General features: G+C 45.5%; 1 pseudogene; it reads right to left on the minus strand.

Moving 5' to 3' along the window:
* Nucleotides 1-4,504: 4,504 nt before the first annotated feature.
* LOC146202289 (protein roadkill pseudogene) lies at nucleotides 4,505-21,400 on the minus strand (annotated as a pseudogene).
* Nucleotides 21,401-21,732: the final 332 nt, after the last annotated feature.

A 21,732-nucleotide genomic window follows, 5' to 3' on the forward strand; every position in this document is an offset into this window, starting at 1 on the left:
CTTCCCCATGACAACGCAGCCGACTGGCTAAATCTTCGCTATAGCCAGGCCTAGTAAAGTTTGTGAAGTTAAATTTGCTCAAGCTGAGCCCCATGGGTACAGCGTAGAATCGTTCCCATTGGCGGTCGGTTTCGGTCTCTAGGGTGAGTGCCGCTGAATGCAGGAATACACATATCACAATGATGTGGTTCAGGTGTCCACAGAACAAGTGTGAAAGATACTGCGCCTTTTCCTTCCTGTGAACCAATTATTATTATTATTATTTTTGTCTCCGAGATGGCGCCCAGTAAGGACTCATATGCGTTGTGCTCTCGTCCGTTCTTTGGCAAGCAGCAGTTTTTACGCTGTGTCCACTGTGTGAAATGTGTACACTCGAAGTGCGCCACTTGGATGAATGATGAGCTGCGACTCTTGAAGTCCGGCTCGCGGCCATTCGTGTGCAATTTGTGTTCGTCGTCTTCCGGCGGTGCTAGGCTGCAGTCATTAGATGAACTCAGGGGGATGGCATAATGCTTATAGGTAGTAATGCCATTAGTTAATGCTTCAACGGCTTTATATTTGCTACAATGGTAGGAAGCTGTGGGCTCGCACTGAATAAAATTAAACTAGGGGATTTGATTGTGTTAGCCTGGTTTTTAATTTTGTAGGTCCCAACAGATAGATCGATAAGCGTGCCAGGAAGTGAGCTGCCATATTCCAATATCCGTTAGGGTGGCTAGCCACCCAGCTCCGTGTTTTCACAGGAACCGGTGCTAAAATCAAAGAATAAATGAAAATGTCTACCAAATGCCAAGCGGCATTGTAATGAATGAGAGGAAGAACAGCTAAGGGACAGGCGTCGCAATGACACCCCTTTCTTCAATGCGATTTCAGATAGTATACGTAGCCCTCACCAGGTTAAGTGAAACCACGGTTAATATCAGCACAGAAGGGACATGTTCGTCCGTGTCATTATAAAGGTTTCCTGGTGTTAAATGCTGATTTCATTAACTATTTGTTAAAAACAATTTAAGCTTGTAATAAAATATCGCACTCCGTCGTACTTTTTCACACGAAAGCGTCAAGGGTCCGCAATAAAATCGGTGTAGTGCTCGGACGTGAACAAAAAATATCTCGTGAAACAACAAAATTCAAAAACAGCTCCAAAATGTTCGGATTGACGCCAGATCACTGGGGGAGGTCGATGTAACTACACAACAACCGTCGCTGGTTAGAGAATGATGTTCATTAAGGCAAGGGTACAAATCTTGACAGCTCGCACAACTACAAAACAAATATTTATTCTTTCTTTCTCTCTGCTCACCTAGCAAGGGTTTGCACCTTTATCCACTCTTATTAGGTTGGAGATGCTAGTGTTCTGAAATATTAATCTTATCGCTCCATAACCCCATAACAACAAGTAGGGAGTGGTTTGTCAAAATATTGCAATCTAGCGTCTATTTTTATTTTTCGATGACTGTAAGGCAGTCATTCGCTCAAGCTTCTTATACTCATTGTATTGATGTGTTTCGATAAATATATTTTTTATTCCTGTACTGATGGAGTTTGCATTTCGATAATTGTTCCTTATAGGTGCACGCAGCCTGTCGACTGCCATGAAGGTCTTCAGATGCACATTGCACTAAAGGGACTGGACAGCTGGATGGGTGGCGCCACGTCACGGCGGTTCCTTCTTTACGGGAATGCGCTTACTCCAGATGGCGGGCTCAAGTGCGCGGTCTTTCGTTGGTCTGTGCGTTTTATTCGATGGTCTTAATGCTTAGGTGGTATATATTGTGCGAGAGTATGTCCGATGAAATGAATTCCGGGCGGACATGTTGCGTTTTTTGCTGCACTGACAGCTACACTAGCTCTTCAGACGCTTCTAAGCCGTTTCATTTCTTACTAGTTAACACCCCAACGGTTTCCGCACAAACAAGAACGGCGGGCGAGCTGGCTACAGACAGTTTCAAGAAAGAGGCACGTATCTGCAGGCTTGATTAGTGTGTGGTCGTAGAAACTATGCGGCAGTAATTAAAAGCTGATTCCCCCTGAAGCTTTGAGAATTCGGTTCCCCGGCCAAGAATGACGATGCGGAAACCTGAGAGTCGAAGCCGCACAATCGCATCTGTAGTCGCCATTTTATCGACAGTCAGAAGAATGCAATGGCCTAGTTGAAAACCCAGTATTTTTTCCCATGTGGTACAAGAAAATGCCGGCATAGAAAGGGAAAAGGCCGCCACCGTCGTCGTTCGAGCCGTATTACTATCTTCAATATGATGCACAGTAACAATTCTTGCACACTTACTTATCTCGCGGGTAGTTATAGCGTATTTACTTTGTCTCTTAACAGAATATAGAGACTCTAACATTTGCGGCTCCCATGAGATGCTTGCTCTTTTCCCTCTTTTCATTTATCGACCGATGCCACCTCCTGACACTGCATGAGTCTTTGGATTTAGTCAGGTTTGTCTGTGACACGCTTTTCTCACGCAATAAAACCACTTAGTGAATAGTTCAGTCAACATTGCTTGGCCACAAAAGATTCTATCAGCGTCGTATAACACGCGAATAAAAACGAAATTTAATTTAATGAAAAGGAGCATTACAGCAGTTTATTTGCCCTTCCAGGGCACACAGACCGCCGTTCCGAAACCTTGATAGGTCCTGGGCACATTTCTTCTCGACTATAAAATATTTCTGTTTCGTATTCTTGTTTCACTTGAAACCGGTTTACACAATTCTCCGCAGCGCCCATTTAGACGGAACTTCTCATAGGCCTTTCAGTGAATGCGAAATTTCATTATTAGAACGCAGGAACACTATGCCCTTTTATCTCTGAGAAGTAGCTATTATGTCTAATGCTGTAAACAAATTTAATGGCACTCCTACATAGCTTACTACTCCTACAAGCCTCAGTGTTCGAGTGAATATATATATAGTGAAAGGTAGACTCATTTTTGATCGCCAGGGACTCTTAATGTTTTCAATACTAAACTAACTACATAGGCGCGTATTGCATCACCTCTATCGCAATGCGGCTACCATGGCCAGGAATGAGAGCAGCAAACTTGGGGTGTGTTGAGAATGCAGAACTTTGGCGGACGAGATATCATGGCGAGTCCATCAGACACACAGGACGACCCCTTAATGTTTTGGGGCGTATATCCCCACGCATCACGCCTTTTATTGTTATTTGTTTGCATCTTTTTGTATTTGAGATTATATCGGACCACTGACTTCAAATACAGTAAGAAATTACTGTTAGTCGCGATGTTGGGTAGTCACAGGGCCATGTTTACAGAGCCACGTTAGTGTTAATCTGCAGGGAGTCTCGTAATATTGATTCTTTAGGCTCACTGCGAAATCATTTATTTACTTTTGCCTTCTTTGATTTTGTTTTGCATTTCTAGCCCTCGTTGCAAGGCAGAAGCTAGAAACGCATCCGCTATCGTTTTCATTTCCTCAAAATCAATTGCGTCCAACGCCAAAAGCGGCGGGAAACTGGAAAGAGGAATCTTCCAGTTCATCAAGCACCTGAAATCGTTGCAACCGCGACAACTGAAGCGTCATCGCTTCACGGCTTGGCGGCATTCGACCTCCTGGCACTTTTCGACAAAACGAAAAGAAGATCAAGGTGTAGCCCAGCCGTAGGTCGTGTAGTTGAAGTCGTGCTCATAAACGCCTTACGACAGAGTTCCCAGCACACAATACAATCGCACGAACGGCATTTCCGAGCTTATCGGAAATACCACGCACCGGAAGGATTCCAAGACAAGCACTCCCTGCCGAGGACAACTTCCCATTTTCAAAACTGCGTCATCGAAAACAAATCCCTGCGGTTACCAAAGCTTTGAATGGCACGGGGAGGCCTCGCCGAACACAACCGGCTACACCGCTCCGCCCCCCGGCATACCGCTGGAGAGCGTTTTGCCTCTTGCGGGGCACTTTCGCTCAGACAACGGTAACGCTATACAACGGGCGCCCGGTCCTATGCTGGTATCATAGGCACTAAATTCTAACTATGCTGAACAAATGACTAAAAGAAGGGTGAGGTTTTGAACCTAATGCATACATTTTCTCTCATAGGTGCAGGGGCTCAGGAACGCTAAAACCCATTTACGTTAGACGATAATTACACATGACATATTCAAGCATCGCTTGGATGTCTTCAGTCATTTTCGTGGTTCACGCAACACCTCGCGGGAAGGATGCGTGAAAGCACGCAGAGAAGACGTATCGGGACGAGTGCGGTTTGTAGACGCTCTATTTCAGTCGAGGCCTCGGAACAACTCCTTATGCGGGGTGAGGGGGGTGCGGTATATGCCGCCATTCTTGTGCCAGCCAGCACTAAGTACGTCTCGCAGCAACGCTTGATGTTTTCCAGCTCGAAACCTTCAAACAGCTCTTACAAGTTGTCGTCCTTTTCCAGATCAGGGGCAGCCATCTCGGGAAGCATCTCGAGGAAGTCTGATGTACTGCGATATGGCACAGACGTTTCGAGTTCTGGAGATGACGGCACCTCTTATGGCTTGTCCTCCAAGTCAGGTGCGAGCTGACGGAAGAGTACGTCTTCTTCTGGCGTGTCATCCACTACTACCAGGCTCTCACGTTCGAACAGGCCGTACTGGTGATCAGAGCGGTCGAGGTTAGGGTGCATGGCCTCAGTGGAGATGCTTCCAACTTTTTCCTCGGTGCTTTCAGTGGCACCGTCGGGTGGGGCGGAAGCTGGTGCGATGTCCGTGGGCCGGGGCAGATTAGTGAACATGCTGATCTCTGCACCGAAATGAGGACGGAAATAGGGAGGAAAAGAAGAAGCCCGTCGGATAGAGCCAGCAGATACGGAAGGCGCCAACAAGAAGACAGAAGAAGGGATGAGGATGGAGACGGAAAGAGGCAGATGAGGGAGGAGAGGGATTAGAAGACGAAGGAGCCGGTCAACTTGGAAAAGCTGATTCGGAAGACGCTAAGAAGACAGAATACAGAAGAAGGGAAGAAGAATGAAGACGGAGAGGAGAAGAGCGAGGAGGAGACGAAGAAGCCGGTCAAATAGAGCAAGCAGATTCGAAAGACGCCAAGAAGACAGAAGAAGGAAAGAAGAAAGAAGACGGAAAGAGGGAATAGAGGGGGGAAAAGAAGAAGCTGTTTAAATAGAGCAAGCAGATTAGGAAGACGCCAAAATGAAAAAGACAGAACTGAAGAATGAAGACGGAAAGAGAGAGGAAAAGAAGAAGAAGCCGGTCAAATACAGTAAGCAGATTCGGAAGATGCCAAGAAAAGGAAGAAAGAAGAAGGGGAGAAGAACGAAGAAGTAAAGGAGGAGGAAACGAAGAAGGAGCCGGTCAAATAGAGTAAGCAGATTCGGAAGACGCCAAGAAGAGGAACGAAGAAGGGAAGAAGATGAAGTCGGAAAGACATTGAATAGGGAGGAAACCAAGGCGGTCAAATCGAGCATTCAGGGTCAAAAGACGCCAAGAAGACAGGAGAAGGGAAAAAGAATGAAGACGGAAAGAGGGAGAAAAAAAAGCCGGTCAAATAGAGCAAGAAGATTCGGAAGACGCCAACAAGACGCGCCGAAGCGTGATCCCGTTCTCTCAACGCTATGATCCTCTCAGCAGAGTCACCTGACGAATATCTGAAAGATTGTTAAAACGAATAAGAGCGCATTTAAAGCCCGGCATTTCCGTCGGTTCTATGGCGCCAAGGATTAATGCCACTTATCTCAGCCCTCGAAACATCTTTTCGAGTCCTCTGAGAGCAATTCTTTTCGGATATTTTTATTTTTTACAATCACAAAATTGAAATAAAGCACAACATCTTGCTGTGGTGTGTTTCCCTTTAGCTTGCATTTTGTGATACTTTTATTCCTAATAGCCGCAAAACTAAAAGTGAACAGAGCCAGGAGGTGACGGTATGAAAGCGGTTACACTATGAAATTACCTTCACCGTAACCGTATCCTGCATTTACTGAGTGTGTGTTACCTTAATTATTGTTGCGTTCAGAGGCAACTTTCAGCAACAGTCGCGTTTAAATCGCTGAGCGACAACTAGTCAGGAGAAAGAAGTTGCGGGACCCTACCGTTGAGAGACATAATTACGCCGCACCGTATCGCTACGCATATCCAGGGTCTACCAAGTTGAGCTGCCATATTTTTTTTTTTTTTTCAAATCACAAGATAAACAAGACACAATACCAGCATAAATTGCTGACTATATCCAGAAAGTTACTTCAGGTATTCGGGACATAAGTATTGCCCCTGTCAACCTGAAAGATTGTCGACGCTCGGCGAAAAATAAAAGAGAAAAAAGTCGTTCGATGAAAACGCTTGAAAAAAAAAAGCAAAAACAAAGTTTCCATTCCTCACAGCATTATTTCAGAACATTGTCAGGCTGTTAGCGACAAATTCATTGCCATCATGGAGGCAGTATTCATTCTGCCAGATTCACCGAGGTAAACTTTCTTTCGTATTCAAAAAGTCGGATTCCAGCGCCATCCTCGACGATGCTGACTTCTGACTGATCAAGCCGCTGTTGACAGCTTTCAGATACTAACCCGAATCCCTGTCCACAACCTTGAGGTGGCCCTCAGTATTATAGGGAATCTACAAGACCTGCGGTTTCAAAGTTCGCTCTATCAACTCAAATCTCCATTGAATGAGGGCCACTATATAATCGGACTTCGAGGAAACGTTCGATATGATCGACCGAAGGCATCTTTCCTGCCTCCATCGTCATTGGCAACAGCCTGGTATCGGCCTGGTAACGACCTGAGATTGGTAACGATCTGTTTCAGTGGGATTGTGAATTAAAAACTCCGGCGCATTTACCAGTCATTCTGTGTTCATGGAAACTATTCACTATTCAATCCTTTGTAGAGCGTCTTGTCGTTTCATAAAGCTAGCTAAGATGGATTAGTCTGTGTATTGAGCTTAAAAAAGTACTTTGTCTCACACTGAATGACATGTCGTCTATCACTATTACAATATAGGGTTCAAATATCCCGCGTTGTATTCCACTCTGCCTGTAGAGGATGCCTTCCTTCCCACTTCCACGACACATTTAGAAAAAACCTGTGTCCAAGGTGCCGATTTGGACAACACGATTATGTCATAGTCGAGAATTGTCTGTAGATGTTTTTCTAGACAGTTTGGTTTCTTTTACAGGTCTTAACGTTGGAAAATGACGTAGGCTATGAAGGATTCCGTATCAGAGGCTGTTTAACGTGCCCTGAGCTCTCTCACTATACGAGCGCGTTGTGTTTCGCCACCATCTAAACGCGGTCGCCGTCGAAGGGGTTCAACCCGAGTTTCTCCTGGCTCAGTATATTCGAGCCCGCCGTGACCACTGAGCAACCGCGGCGGGGTCCCTGACGCTTCGTTACGGTGTCTGCGGCACAATACAGCTAAAAATGACAAGAGTAGATATTTCGGCATGCCTGTAATGATCCATGACGTAAGAGGGAGCGCAAAAAAAGGGCGACGGACAAAGGATAGAATCCACAAACCAAAAGCGCCGGTGGCATGTTTTCTATCCTTTGTACGCTGTTCTGATTTTGTACTCTGTCTTATACGTCACAGCTACATTATTACTTTAGAGAAGCAGGGGACGGGAGGGAGCATAAAGGCCCAGCGAAACTTCGGGGCAGGCGGATGGTGTTCGACTTTCCAAAAACGCGGAAAGTAAGTAATGTGCCGACATTGAAAAGCCTATATAGCTGGTGTCGAACTGCAATTTGCCAGGAGAATTCACACTTCGGCTCCCATGAAACTTTCAAGCGTCGAAATGGCGTTAATGTGCATTACTCGCCGGTTTCAATCCGAGTGATTCCGTTCATTTAGAGATTTTGTTTCAACTATGACTGCCGCTTAGTCTCCAGATGCTGAGCACGGATTGATGATGAATGCTTGATGCCTTTAATTCAAATTTGAAGCCGATGAAGATTGAAGATATGGGCGAAAGCACCCATGCCAAAATATGTTTCCAATTTTATAGAAACTGGGAGACAATAGGAGAAGGCCGAAGCAGAACGCGGGGTTATGTCGCGGGATCGGAGAAAATGCATTACTTCATTGAGCTGAAAATGAAGTTTTACAGAAAAAGTTCATTTCTTAGAGAAAAGATGCCTTTGTTACTGTTCTTTTTACTACTAAAAGAGACAGTGCGAATGTTTTGCGTAGAACAAAATACCCTTACACATCTCATGTGCGAAAATTGCTAACTAAACATGGCCAAATTCATGCGACTCATCCCACAAGGCGCAGCCATATGGAGTTTTTTATATGAAGCTCTGATAGAGTCGGACAACTAAGTTGTTTTTGTTTTTTTTTTTTTGTACATCTCTTCGGCGTTTGGTAAGGAAAACAGTAGAATTTTCAGAGCCGTAGTGACTGTTCATAGGTTACCATCTACCTCTCAATAAATCGACATCTTTTGGGGTTTAATGCGTCCTCCATATCCCCGCCATACTGGATCCATTGGGGCGCTCCCTCTAGGCTCAATGTAAAAACAAAATCGCCAATCAGATTGCCTCCATTTTCAGTCGACAGTTCAGAATGCGATCCGCTGTCCTGGAAAAATTACAAGGCACATCTGCTCCCCCCCCCCCCCCCCCCGAGAAAAGAAGTGAACTGAGACAGCTGTATGATTCAGGGGAAAGATGTTTTTTGTTTTAGTGGCGGCAAATGCTTCTCTTTTTCTTCGGGTCACTTGACTGCTGAATTCGCATTATTGAGCAGTTGACGCCCGCTCTATATATTTGTCTTAATGAAGAAACACATATAGAGAGCCCTATCGTATGAAGGCTATGTAATTAACATGAGTCGCACTTATCCCTGCGCTATCACATCGGCAAAAGAGAAAAGGTTATTAGCGCAGGGCGGCCGTTCGTAGTATTAGATGGTTTTATAACGGCAGCTTCAATTCTGCATGCATGAACTAAATATGCCAAGTAAGTTTAATTACGAGTTTGGTTCACTTAAAGGGCAGAACCGGCGTTATTGAACATTCTCGAATTTCATTGAAACTTACAAGTTTCGTTCTCTTCAGTTTCCTGGTCATTTTTCTGAATTTCGCCGTAGCCTGACGAATTAGTTTATGCAGAAACGAACTCTGAAAATTTGCATTTCGTGGCTTCACTGCGGGAGATTTCTATGGGGCAACGTTAGATGCGTGACGTCAGTGGATGCATGACCATCTATAAAAGCTTTGCATTTCGTGCTGAAAAACATTTTAAGTTGCCCTCGGCCATTTCAGAGAATAACACCAGCTCACTTTGTCAACCAACTCGCACAAGAATTGCATTGTCGCATTCATGATGGCATAGGCTTCGTATGTCGTGGTGTTATACACTCCGGTTATACAGTTTCGATTTCCAGGTTTTGGTTCATTTAAAATACTTGTACTTTGTTTTTGTTTTTCAAAAACTGTTTCTTTCGTAACGGAAAGGGGGACTGTAAGGAATAGGATGAAATTTTGAAGTCAAGACATTTAAAAACCACCGGAGTGGACCATTGAGGATGCACCATTTTTATAGATGGTTTTGTGTCTCTTAGTTTTCCTCACAGGAGTTGTAGTGCTGATATGACGTGCTAGCTTCTTTGCCGACGTCTAGCTTTGAGGGAAACTTTTTTATTTGCGAGGGGATTGTGGGATATTGTAAGATAGTGTAATTGATATGTTTATGAGACTGTCTAAGGTTCCAATATGTAAAAAAACTTACTTTTAATGTTTTTCCTGCGTCCGTACCGAGCAGTTATAAGCGCCACACACACACAAAAAAACGCAGTGTGCTGCGTTTTTAAATAATTGCGATGTAATTGTTGAATATTTTAAGATGCGTTTACGAACACGTATAAATGCTCTAAGCTGCGCTCCCAATGAGTGATGAAGACTGCCATGGAAAACGTACATTCTCTTCCCTGTTTTCCTGCCACTGAGAAGACATAGCAGAGATACGTAAAAATTTCGACTACATGACAACTTGGTCTGTTTTCTCAAGTCAGTCTTGTGCAAAGAGTTGCGAAGCAGGCGCCTCTATGGCCGTTACGCCACTACCTTACTGGCGGAGACTAAAGGTGTAATACAGATGTCACCGGTGTATGTATATGATATTCATAACGATGATTTCATTCCACCGTCTTATAAAATGTTTCGATGGAACCGACCCACGAACGATGATGGCGTCGCCATTATGGCAAGGTCACACGTCGAAGCCTCGCTCGTGAGAAACGTACCTGGCCGTTTGTGCCTAAAATATATATTCTTTGAAAGATACTCATTTCTTGCAGACCACCAGACTCAGCACCTGATTTCTTGATAAACTAGCAGGCTCACGTGGCTGGTTTTCGCAGGCTCAAATTAATTTTTGGGTGATTATAGCCTTCCCGGTTATGAACAGGAAAATTTGTAATCGGGTTCTGAGTCGTCCAGAAAGGGTTGATCACGATTTTGTGCAAATGGTCCGAAATGCGACACGTGTTTCCAGCTCATTTTCTAGAATCCTTGATCTAGCTATCGTTCGCCAATCCCGTGCTGAGTGGAAAGTTTCTATCGACGATGGATTATGTAACCTCCAAAATGGTTGACATTCATTTCTGTTATCTGCTAGACATTCCGATAGACCACCTGCCTTGAAGATGGTCTTGGAGTCGAGATCGCTAAGAACGTCAGCCGGGGCGGCGTAAAGTCTGTCACCCTCCACGACCAGGCCTTGTGCACCCTCGATGACTTAGTACTGCAACCAGTACTACCTGAGCGAGGCCTGCTTGCGCCACAACAGAGCGAAGGCTTCTGAGGCACCACTGTCGCAGATTAATGAATACGTGCGAGTGTGACTCACACGGAACCACTAACAGAGGAACTCTTCAAGCAGTTCAGCGCGCTAGTGCTGACGCAGACTCCACTGGCAGTACAAGAGGACCTCGCGGAGTTCGCTCACAGGAACAACATCGCAGGCATGATGGCCGACACCAAGGGCCTCGCTGAGCAGATATTCTGCGACTTCGGTGACAACTTCCGGGGTCTTGACACGACCGAAGAGCGGCCGCAGTCTGTTCTGATCGCTTCCATTACCAAGAATAAAAAAGGCGTGCTGACTTGCCTCGAAGGTATGAGGCACGATTTAGAAAATGGGGATTTCGTGACTTTTTTCCGAGGTGAAAGGCATGACGGAGATCAACGGAAGCCCACCTAGGAAGATAAAAGTTTTGAGTCAACATTCATTCTACGTGGGAGATACTACCCAGTTCGGCGAATACGTTATGGGCGGTGTGGTGACGCAGGTGAAGGTTGCAATGGACATACCTTTTAAATATTTCAAGCGATCGATAACGGAACCCGAATTTGTCATCTCGGATTTCGCAAACATGGATCGACCAGCGCAGTAGCACTTGGGCGTCCTGGCTCTCCACGCTTTTCTCGAGGTGCACTCTAGATTGCGGCATCCTTGGAACAAGGAGGACGCTTCGGAGGTCTTTCACTCGGCCAAGCGGAAGAACGAGCCTATGGTTACGCCTGTGAAAGACGTTGACGAGGAGCTGATTACACTTCTGTCTTGCGTGTTGGCTGGCTCTCATTGCCCCATGCAGGCGGTGATCGGAAGTATTGCTGCCCAGGAAGTCATGAAGGCCTGTAGCGGCAGGTTTACCCCTATCCGGCAGTGGTTAATCTACTTCGACGCCTTCGAGTGCCTTCCGCTGATGATATCCGCATTATAGATTTCCTTGATGCTTAGTTTGAAGAATTCAGCAGTGATAATGTAGGCTTACTGTGGGATATGTATGTTCAAAACGTTATGCTTTTTTTTTGTCTCTACAATTTCCTTCCGAATCGTGTTAAGAAAACTAGTAAATCAACACCGCGGATGACCAGAGATATTATACACCTAAAGCGGAAGTCAAAGTGGTTGAGTAAGAAGGGTTCTGCGAGCAATGCATTTACGCAGCTTGTTTTCCATCACAAGTCATTGCTCGAGCCAAACACTTTATTTTTTACCACAACTCTTCCAAGCCTCATAAAAGACAACCCTAGGACACCAAGTCTGGGCGAGTTTTACATATCGTGAAGAAAGGCGACCCTCTTTTCGTTTATAACTACCGCCCAAATTCTATATTATCCTCATCTTGCAAAAGCCTAGAGCACCCAGTTTTGAACTGCATCTCTGACTACCTAAAGGAACCTACATATTATCATACTGCCAGCATGGTTTTAGAAAAGGATTTTCCACTGTCACTCAGCTGTCAAATGTTGTTCAGATCCTCAGCTCTGTGCTTGACATGTCAGGTCAGGTGTCTTAGATTTTAGTGAAGCCTTCGACCGTGTGCCTCACGATAACTGATTACGAAACTACAAGCAATTTGCCTTCCTGATTTTATAATTGGCTCTTATTTTTCCCATTGAACTCAGCATGTAACCATTGACAATTGCGGCTCGTCTAGTCTTCCAATTACATCAGCTGTACCACAGGAAAGTGTCTTAGGGCCTCTTCTGTTCCTAATATTTTGTAACGATTTAGTCGACGTTTTAAACGAGTCCTTAAAAATTCGGTTGTTTGCAGATGATTGTGCCTTTTAGAGAAATCAACTCAGAAAACGACCAGCTTGCAATAAAATCGGCCCTGAATTCTTTAAGCGACTGGAAGACAAAGTGGGGCATGAAACATAACTTCACTAAATCGGTATTTCTTCACGTCTCTAGGAATAAACGTCCATATCAATTGCCGTATGCAATCCGGGACAATCATCTTGCAGAATTCAACCAATTTAATCAAAAGAAATGAACTGAACTGGATAACACAGATTAACAATATTTCATCCTTAGCCTTCTGCAAACTTTGCTTATTACGGCACAATCTTAAAAACGCGACGCTACAGGTAAAACACCTAGCACATGCACCTCTCATCCGTCCGAAACACGAATATGCTTGCGTCATTTGGGACACATTTACTAAAAACAACGTCGACGCAATAGAAAGAATTTAGCGCCGAGCTGTCACGTTTATTTATTCAGTCTGTGCACGGTCGTACAGATTTCATATCTCCTCTGATGGCGTCCAACAACACTGGCGCGCCCCATTCAAGGCGGAACTTCTTGCGCATAAATTTTTTGTACTTGCTATTGAATCGTAAATTGGCCTTAGACCCAAATGCACATTTACCTCCGCTCAGTACGCGGCAGACTGGTCATAGTCATTCGCTTCAATTAACACCTTTCTTCGCGAGAACCACTTCATTCCAGAGCTCATTTTCCCCTTTTACTGTATCAGAGTGGACCAAGCTACCCAATAACTGCATTCAGTATTTGAGCATAATTGAAGCATACTTCCTGAACAACACATAGTTGTCATGTAATGTCCTTTTTTTATCCTGCTTGTAATTTGCAATTTCTTTCATAGCGTTTTCCAGCCTGTCATATGTACTCCCCGTGTCATAACTACTATTTACGTTCTGCGTGCTCCATATTTCGTTCTAGAGCAAAGGTTTTCATGTCTGTTTGTAAATTATCGCTGTCAACTTATTCTTGCCTTATATGCCCCTTATGCTTAGGCTGAGGCCTGTAGTATTGAATAAATAAATAAATAAACACGCCACCGCTTTTGCCGCTTTCGAACGTGAGGTGGTTTCATAAAAATTACTTTCGCTTCCAATTTTCCGAGCCAATTCCCCAAACGTGAGTTTTACTCTCAACAAGCTAATTCGGACATCACACAGGCATCCATATTTTTGCGATAAATACTAGGAGTTATAGCAGGTGTTATCGCGGTAAAATCACGTCACTTATAACGAGTATTTCGAAAACTGGCCTATTTTAGGCCAATAAAATTCACAATTAGGGTTACTAGACCATTTGAAACCCAGAATTCGGAGTGTATGTCGAAACAAATATCCAAACAATTGTCCATATTTCCAGGCGACACTCAAGGATACTGCGAATTTCTGCGCAAGCCGGTTGTTTATATCGCCTATCTGTGACTTCGCTACCGAATGAGGCGGTTAAGAGTGACCATCTCAGTGCTGCTTACTGCGTCGTTAAGAGCCTATCTCTCGCGGAACACGACAAAGGTTGGCGCTGAAGCGGCGCTCAAATACAATTTTCTTGCGTCGGGGGACTTCGCCTGTGCAAAACGCATACTTCCTGATGCCAGGGCTGCTATCACATCTCGGTATCACATCTGCTTTCACATCTCACAATCCTTACGCTGTTGCTACATTCTCTGGACTTCCCAAGCGCACCACTTTGCGTCTTGCTTGTGAAGCATCATTGCGGACTCATAGCGAGAGTTCGTGTTCCTGGCACCATTCGCTGCTTATATATAGAAGCGGTGTATATGTACCTACATGCAACATCTTGCGAACACTTCAGTGTTGGCACAATATCACAAAATTGCCTCGAAAATCGCAGGACATTACATACACAGGTAGCTTTTAGAAATGCTATATCATATTTTGTCCGTAGTAAAAGTTCATTGTAAACGCCCAAGCTGTGTTGACACATCTATGCCAGCAAAAGATGTGAAAAACTGAATTTGAAAATTTTCCAGCTTCTATATTCCAATTCGTACCATCAACACCTACAGAGACGCCACGGAACCGTTTCGGAAGATAACAGTGCTTAAGGATAGGCACAGAGATTCGCACCAAAAACTTTCTGGAAGCACAGCAGTTAGCTTGCGAGAACGGCCAGTGATGGTGAAAATTTCGTGGCATTTTTGGACTATTCCTACAGCTTATCCTAAGCATCATCAGCACCGCCACGAGCCAATTATGTCCACTGCAGAACAAAGGCCTCTTCCACGTCATTTCAGTGAAGCCTGCCCAGTGCCAACTGCAGCCACCTGATATACGCGAACATCCCGATGTTAGTCGCCCACCTGAGCTTCTGTCGTCCCTGTGCCTCTTGTCTTTTTCTGGAATCCTGTCCGTCGCCATTAACGACGATCGGTTCTCTTTCCTACGCAGTAAAGGCACTACACTTGTCCACTTCGTTTCATGGTTATCATGTAATTAAATGAACTTTGTCCCTTGGCTCACTCTGCCTCTTTTCCCGCCTCTAAACAACACCTATCACTTTCAGTTGTTGTTGTTGTTGTGCCCTCAGATAATAGCACATACCCACGAGGGGGATTGGCCACACGTGAAACTAATAGTAAGGGAGTTATGTAGTTAGATATGAGAATAACAAAAAACCTAATACATAGTAATATGCAATACGAAAGTGATACAGTTCCATAGCCCGCTGCGTTGTCAATAATTTGACACGACTTCATTCACCTCCAAGCTTCTGGCCCATTCATGAGTAACGGCAATATACTATTCCAATCAACGTGCCACTTTTTCAGTGAACGCAGCATCCTAGTTACTTGCAAGCAATGCTCTTTTCGTAAAGAGTACCTTCAATTTATCCTCAGTTTCCTCTAAGATGTGAGGGGACGGGGAATAAGGCAGTAAACAGAAACTGTCCAAATTAACATTTTCGACCTAGAATTTTGTATTTCGAACATAAATGTTTTTCCTGGATGTTAATTTTATCTATATCGTCCGATAAATACGAAAAAAAAATATTGCTCGCAGTGCAAGTACTTACGGATTTAAAGACATGGTGTCACAGTCGGACATCAGCTTTACTGGGCGTTAAATGCGAAAGCAATCGCTTTGGTTACCGCGAGTCACAAAGAAGAGAATGAAAATATGTTTAACTTTGAAATGTTGAGGGCCCGTAAAGCAATTTACTTGCTTGTGTAATCTGTAATTCACTATATTGAACAAATTCCAAGTTCTACACAGGCTAAAAAAATTTGGTCTCAAATGCAACCTCGCCATTTCTTGGCCAAAAAGAAGAAACAACGCATTTGCGCGCGCATTTTTTTTTTTTTTTGCGATGTTTATTCCCTCGGGGCATAAAAGGAATAATATGAAGGATGAAGGGTCTGGTCAAATGAATGAAAAACGGTTGGCTGATGTAATGAAGTCTAGTAGTGAACGATGATGCGGTCCCTGCGTGCAAACGGGATATGACGACTGATTATGGGGGGAGAGGCGCGCTGCCACTAGGTGCCGGATCCGCGTCGGCTTCAGCGCACATTATATTCACTAGATGCTTAGTTTGAGCTATTTGGTAATAATTTTTCTAAAACATAGCACAAAAAGGACACGGACGACACAGAAGTAACGGGCAGGCGCTAACTTGCAACTTTATTTCTTGCAAGTCAGCAGCGGGCTTTCCGTGATCGCTCTCATGTCGGAGAAGATCTTGAATGTCCGACGTGAATGAGCGAGCCAGTTGACGGCACTGCTCAGTATTACGGGCAACAGCAGAGAGAGAAGTGTACTCTGAACTGTCGGGGTGGTAAGGACGTATGGTGTCCAGTAGACAGGAAGGCTCACGACCGTATATGCGAAAGAATGGGGAAAATCCAGTCTTTGCCTGAGACGCTGTGTTATAGGCATAGGTGATGAAGGTTGAAGGTTGAAGGTTTATTTCCGCAACTGGTGTTGCGAGGACAGCCAGGGAAAAAGCTGTATAAACAGCTTGAGAGGTCCTGGCTTCCTCTTGCAGAGCAGCATTGACGGCGGGGGAGTACAATACATCAAACAAGATGTGAGGAAAAAAAGAAAAAAAAAACATCGTCGGCACAAAGAAAGAGACGTACTTTTAGTACGCAGTGCATTGTACTTGTACAGTACAATACTACATGAACATTTGGGGCAATTCTTTCAAAGAAATATTGATTAAATCTATATTTTCGGAGCAGTACAACTGGTTCAGAAGGGTCGGTAAGGTATGCTGCAACATTTGTTTGCCATAGTTTGTGCGGCATTTCTTAACATGCCAAGGTTCTGCGGCGCGGGTATCATACACAGTTCTGCTTTGCTCTAACCCAGCAAGTGTAAGTAAGAAGTCATCCCTTTTCATTATGGCGAGTTTATATTTATAGCACAGCCTATAGTGATACATGGACTTCATTTGTATAACGTTGTGTTGATGGAAAAGGCTTGCAGTGTGGAAGAAATACGGCACTTTACATGCAATGCGTATAATGCGCTTTTGTAAGACAGTGAGTTAGTTAATATTTTCAGCTGTTGTTGTTGCCCACACCATACATCCGTAGTTGGCTATGGAAGAGAACAAAGAGTGGTAAAGCAACATGTTAACTGACGTAGGAAAATTAAAGCAATTTCGGCGCATGATACCAACTGTTCTGGAAAGTTTCTGAACTACGTAATTAATATGATCATTCCACGACATATCTGCTGCAAAGTAAACGCCGAGAGTTTTCACAGACTGCACAAATTCTATTCTGGTATTGTTTAATTCAATTAGAGGAGGTTCAAAATGTTTATGACGTGGGTGAAACATGACTGCTGCAGTTTTGCTAACGTTAATCCTTAAGTGATTATCAGCCGCCCAAGTATTTATTTCTTTTAAGGTTTTATTAGCTCGATTTGCGAGATCAGCTGTTGAAGTACCCGAAAAAAACAGGCTAGTGTCATCTGCGTAAATTATGTACTCAGCAGTGCTGTCGATGTTGACAATATCATTAACATAAAGAACAAAAAGAAATGGACCCAAAATGCTCCCTTGCGGAACGCCAGAAGCTACCGCTTTCAACTGTATGGAAGCACCTGATACCAATTAGACGCGTCAGAAGAAACGTACATGGCGAGCATGTCGCCAAGTGTTCGGTTAAACCTTTCTGTGAGGCCGTTGGTTTGAGGATGGTAAGCTGTGGTGGTTCGATGTATTGTTTGGCAAGCGTTCAAAAGCTCGCTCACCATTTGAGATAGGAAGACGCGGCCACGGTCACTGAGAAGTTCACGAGGAGCCCCGTGACGTAGAACGAAGTGACGCAGGATGAAGGAGGCGACGTCACGAGCACTAGCCGTAGGCACGGCTGCAGTCTCCGCGTAGCGAGTGAGGTGATCCATGGCGACAATTATCCAGCGGTTGCCTGACGTCGAAGATGGAAGGGGACCATAGAGGTCGATGCCGACACCATCAAAGGGTCGCGCTGGACAAGGCAATGGCTGTAATGAGCCGGCGGAGGGGCGCGGAGACGACTTCCGCTGCTACATGCAGTACAGGACCGAATATAGCGGCGGAAAATTTGTACATCCCCCGCCAGTAGTACAGCTGGCGTAGACGCTCGTATGTCTTCAACAGACCAGCATGTGCGCTTTACCGGTCGGCATGGTGATGGGCACAAATTTCTGTGCGAAGATGGCGGGGAATGACCAAGAGCCATTTGCGACAATCCGGGCGATAGCTTTTCGATACAGCAGACCACCCCGGATCGTAAAATGGAAAGCTTGGCGACGAAGGGCTCGCGGGAATGAAGACGTTGAGGACGCGGTGAGGACGTCTAGGAGCGAAGATATCCAGGGATCCCGGCGTTGTTCAAAAGGCAGGTCGTCGGAGGTGAGGGCTGCAACGGAGGGTTCGGATATCGAGTGCAAGGGTGCAGCAGAAGGCAGCGGCGAGCGCGACAAGGCGTCAGCGTCGGAGTGTTTGCGTCCCGATCTATATGTCACTTCAATGTCAAAGTCTTGAAGGCGAAGAGCCCAGCGGCCGTGGCGCCCAGAAGGGTCTTTCAGGGAAGCCAACCAGCAGAGGGCATGGTGGTCGGTGATGACGTTGAAGTGGCGGCCATGAATAAGGGCGAAACTTCGTTAAGGCCCACACGATTGCAAGACACTCCTTTTCTGTGACGGTGTAGTTAGATTCAGCTTTCGTTAGCGCTCGGCTAGTGTACGCAACCACATATTCGGAAAATCCTTGCTTGCGTTGAGCGAGGACAGCACCGAGGCCGATGCCGCTGGCGTAAGTATGCACCTCTGTAGGAGCGGATGGGTCGTAATGGCGGAGAATAGGCGATGAAGTTAGTAGACGTCGGAGCGTAGTGAAAGCATCGTCGCAGAGTGGGGTCAATGTAGACAAGTCGGCGGGGCCATTCAGCAATTTTGTAAGCGGTGCAATGATGGTAGCGAAATTGCGGACAAAACGGCGAAAATATGAGCATACGCTGACGAAGCTACGCAGCTGTTTAACAGACGTCGGCTTCGGGAATTCAGTGACCGCACGTAGTTTGTCCGGATCGGACAGGACGCCAACTTTGGACAAGACATGACCCAGTATTGTCAACTTGTGGGCGCCAAAACGACATTTCTTTAGGTTAAGTTCGAGACCGGCGCCAGTGAGACAGCTCAGGATTTGGTGCAAGCGCACAACGAGCGTCGGAAAAGCGGGAGAGAAAACGACGATGTCATCCAAATAACAAAGACAAATGTTCCACTTGAGGCCGCGTAATATGTTGTCCATCATTCGCTCAAACGTAGCAGGAGCGTTGCAAAGACCAAACGGCATCACAGTGAACTCATATAGTCCATCAGGGGTAACAAAGGCTGTCTTGGGTCGGTCAGACTCAGCCATAGGGACTTGCCAATAGCCAGAACGCAGGTCCAGGGACGAAAAGAATTCGGCTCCTTGTAAACAATCGATGGCGTCGTCAATGTGGGGTAGTTGGTATACGTTTTTACGAGTAATTTTGTTAAGACGGCGGTAGTCAACGCACAATCTTATGGAGCCATCCTTCTTTTTCACATGTACCACAGGAGACGACCACGGACTAGCTGAAGGCTGAATTACACCTTTCCCTTTCATTAAAGCAACTATGTAATGAAGCCCACAGCTGATAGGAATCCTGTACACAACGTAAGCCTTGTATACCGTGAATTTCGTTTGATGTTTCCTCGTGCAAGCATCTCGTTCTTTCCCTTCCTTAGTGCAGACCTGGGAAAATTTGCATGGGGCAGAGAAAACGACTTTCACGTTATAAAGCGCTGCCAGCTTTTTGAAGGTATGCGAAAACCTATGAAAATATGGCAATACTTGAACAGGAGTCTTGTTTTTGTTAAGTTCTGTTCCCTGCTCAATAACTTGACCCTTTGGGGCTTTCAGTTTTTGCAAAACACTCTCACAAACTGCTATAGTGCGACATCCACGGGGGAACCTGCCTCTTGAAGAAGTCTGAACTGCTCTTGATTGCTATCGGCCATGCGATGCGTGCATGATTTAGTCACGGCTCCGTGAAGACAGGAAGACACGATCCCCCGCTTATCAACCTTTGAGTGCGCGCTGTCAAAGCGCAACAGACGCTTCTGGTTCGTGGATGGTACATCCAGCACATATTGCTGTCGGTGAAATTCAATTCAATATCTAAGAAATGCACGCTGCCCTCTGTAGGTGCTTTCCCAGTGGAATTTAACTCGGCACCGTGCTCAGAAAAAATACTCAGCATTTCGCGACAAAATCAAATTTTTTCGCATGGCATTTACTAAAAATAATGAAGATATTGTCAACGTATCTGAGCACTTTTACAATAGGAACGTGAGAAAGGTTGGCTTCAATGCGCTTGTCTACAGCGGATAAAAAGTTGTTGAATAACACAGGTGAAACAGAAAAACCTATACAAATGCCTCTTTTTTTAAAATAGAAATGGCCTTCTAAAATGATAGCTGTTGATGGAAGGTAGAATTCTAACAGGGTTCCCGCGCCGTTTTGGTAAGCTATTTCCCCGCTTTCAAAAATCGTATCACGGAGCACCATGAAGGATTCCCGGAATGCCTGATGGTCAATGTCAGCGATCTCCAAATTATTCCGCTGCACTTCCAGTTCGTGTTCGAACATAGCCGCCAATACAGGATAGCGAGTGACAACGATAGCTTTGTGGGCGTAGGGCTCCCGCCCATTGACATTAAGGACGACATCGCTGAACTTCTGGCTTTCAAATAAGTGACTAAAGTCATCAGACCGCCGGCACTGAGGGATCATGAACTCTTTTGTGTTCTTCTGCCCCGAAATGTTCACCAAGTCTGAAACAACGCTCACTTCGCAATATAGTGTGAGCTGGTCGTCAAGGAGGAGTTCGTTCGCCTTCTCTAGCAAGACCATCTCTCCGAATGAACTTCTTGAAGCCCCAGTCCTTGCCTTGGAAAAAACGGTATGTCATTTTACTCGCCACAACCTTAGTCTCTTCCCGCTTGGCATTGAGGATGGAAAATGTGAACTAAGCATGTACCTTACTTTTATTCGTGGACACCAGTAGCAGGTACAGGGATAGGTAATCCCTGCTCTTCTCGTCCACACCCTTGGGGTTCTTCCTTAGGTACAACTTCAGTCTATCTTTGGCCGCGGCAGAAAATGTTGAGGTTTTGATCATTTGCCCCACTTCCTCTCGGTGGAAACTGAAGTTGTTGGTCTTCCACATGAAGGAAACATTGATGACGTTCACATGTGTGAAGCCCCAGTTCTCGGCCCCGGGCGTGTTGACCTCGCTCAGCGGAGCCGAAGTGGGCAGGTAGGGAATGGCCATGCTTCTATACGACTCCGGCAGGATCTCACGGCGCGCAACGACGGTTGCATCGGCTGCGGCAGCCACGACGCTAAGCAGTCCGCCTCGATAGGGCTCTTTCTCCCAGCGTGTTCCTTGACGTAGTGCACACAGATACCCTTTCTGAAGGATGAAACTCCTTAGCGAAGACGGACGTAGAGACAGTGTAAGCTGGTCGCAAGGCGGTCCCATGAGCCGCGAACGGAGTGGCCTCGGGTATAGCAGCCGCCTAATGTGTTCTTGCCTGGACACAGCCTCATCGCCAAAACGTCTGCCTGGCCTCCTTGAGAGTACCTCGAGACTCCCTCCTCCCGATGGCGGCCTTCGCGCAGTGCCAGCAGATACTCTTTCCTCAGTATGAAGCTCCTTGG

The sequence above is a fragment of the Amblyomma maculatum genome, chromosome 1 (genome assembly GCF_055883805.1).
Source record: "Amblyomma maculatum isolate TAMU_Amacu chromosome 1, ASM5588380v1, whole genome shotgun sequence".
Taxonomy (NCBI): Eukaryota; Metazoa; Arthropoda; class Arachnida; order Ixodida; family Ixodidae; genus Amblyomma; species Amblyomma maculatum.